Source organism: Sciurus carolinensis, chromosome 2, assembly GCF_902686445.1.
Source record: "Sciurus carolinensis chromosome 2, mSciCar1.2, whole genome shotgun sequence".
Lineage (NCBI taxonomy): Eukaryota > Metazoa > Chordata > Mammalia > Rodentia > Sciuridae > Sciurus > Sciurus carolinensis.
In genome coordinates, this window is record NC_062214.1 from 121,081,304 (window position 1) to 121,083,618 (window position 2,315).

At 35.9% G+C, this 2,315-nt stretch overlaps 1 pseudogene; it reads right to left on the minus strand.

The window, feature by feature from the left end:
- Window positions 1–833: 833 nt before the first annotated feature.
- On the minus strand, window positions 834–1,769 carry LOC124977540 (olfactory receptor 4K3-like; annotated as a pseudogene).
- Window positions 1,770–2,315: the final 546 nt, after the last annotated feature.

A 2,315-nucleotide genomic window follows, 5' to 3' on the forward strand; every position in this document is an offset into this window, starting at 1 on the left:
AATGTCAAAAGAACTTACTTATACAGACCTTGAGAAATAAATTTTATAGGCATAAATGAAAATATTTGCTTCTACTTGATTTATGAAAGTATTTTGCTAAGTGTCCGTTCCATTCTACTGTGACTACATTTTTAAGAGATAACTTAGGTAAGCCATGGTCCTTGCTTCCGGTAGATTACATTTCAGGATGTTTACAAAACTGATTAATAATTCAAAACAAAAATATTATTCTTTGAGGTTAATAACTACAGGAGCTATCATTATTTGCTTATTGATTTAATTTTTATTGAATTAAGGAATAGCACATAGAATACAATCTCTACCATTTTCCTTAGTGTTTTATCACTCATTTCATTCTCTCTCATTTTTCCCCCTTCATATATGGGTAGGAATCTCTGTTAAGGAACAAATAGTAATGTTTTGCCTTTTGTAAAGAGATAAGTGAAATTTGGAGGAGAAGCATCAATGTTTCATAAGCATATTTTTTTCTAATGGGGTTAAAAGAAAATTCAAAAAATTTCATGAAGATGTAACCCATCAGATTGGATATGTCGATGTCAACTGCATTACACAAGTTTTGTTAATGTAGTTGAAGCCATAGGAAAACTAATATCCCCCATACAGAAGGGGTTTTAGAAAAATAATTCATGGTATTACATTTCTTTCTTTATAAATGTTGAAATTTTCTGATTTAAAATAGCCTTTTTTCTCATATCTGAAGGCACTAATAACATGTAGACACAAAATGGACACACCATAATTCTCAACCTGTTTTATACTATAATCAATATATTGTCAATTTGAAGTACTCACATGCTTCTGGGCATTAAATATTAGCCTTGGAATCCATAATAATAGCTTCTGAATCTCTTCATACCATCTTTAATTTCTTTATTTCTCAATGAGTAAATGGCAGGATTTAGAAGGGGTGTTATAGCAGTGTAAAACACAGCAAGAAATTTATCCAGCCACGTAACACTGATTGGCCACACGTAGATGAAGATGCAGGGCCCAAAGAAGAGCACCACCACTGTGATGTGGGCAGTGCACGTAGAAAGGGCCCTGGACACACCAGATTTAGAGCTTTGGTGAACAGTGACAAGAATATGTGCATAGGATATCAGCAACAGAATAAAGCAGGTTACAGCCACAAACCCACAGTCAATGTTCATTAAAGTGTCCAGATTATAGGAATCCATGCAGGCTAGCTTGACTACCAGTGGCATATCACAGAAGAAGCTATCTATTTCTCTGGGGCCACAGAAAGGCAGCTGTGCAATCACAACTAGGTGACTCATGCCATGCACAAAGCCAACAATCCAAGCGATCACTACTAATCCAATGCACTTTTGTAGATTCATAATGGTTGTGTAGTGGAGGGGTTTACAGATGGCCACATAGCGGTCATAGGCCATTATCACCAGTATTACCATCTCAGTTCCTCCAACAAAATGCACAAAGAGGATCTGGCACATGCAGCCTCCAAAGCAAATGGTCTGGTTCTCCCTCAGAAGGCCTGTGATCATCTTAGGAGTCGTGACTGAGGAAAGTCACATGTCAACAAAGGACAAGTTGGCTAACAAGAAGTACATGGGGGAATGGAGATGGCTGTCATTGATGATTAGTAACATGATAAAAATATTTCCAGATACAGTCATCAGGTAAATCATAAATAATATCATGAAGAGCAAGACCTGAATATCCCATGAGTGGCAAAGTCCCAGAAGCAAAAATTCTGACACTAAGGACTGATTTCCTCCATCCATTTTCTTCAGTGTGTCCTCTGAAATAACCTTGAAAGAAAGATAGATTGTCAGTTATTGGGATAAAAAAAGGGACTTGACTTTTAGAATTTGATGTTTACATTGAAATTTAGCAGCTGTATCTGAAATGGAAAACTATAAATGGGAAGAAAAATCAGGGCTAAATATATTTGGTATTATGCTCAAAAGGAAAGATAGCTGTGATTGGCTTTTCAAGAGAATAACATGGAATCGTTACATAATTCATTCTGAGTGTTCTTTCACTAGCAGGAAGTGAGCAAAGAAGGACAGCAAGAGGAAAGTTAAAACATGCTTGAGATGTTGCTGGAAATTAACTCCTGTTCACTGGTGAAAAGGACCAGTTCAGTAAAAGGGACCCAGGTGGGTCCATAACAGCAATCTTTATACTAAATAGCAAAAATTTAGATCATGTACTTGGGAAGACAATGGCAAAGTAATATTGAAATTTAGTAAAATGATTTCGTATAACATTATAGTTTCTCTGTAGCTGTTCTACATCATGAGACTATGAGTTTATCACTCTAAAATGTA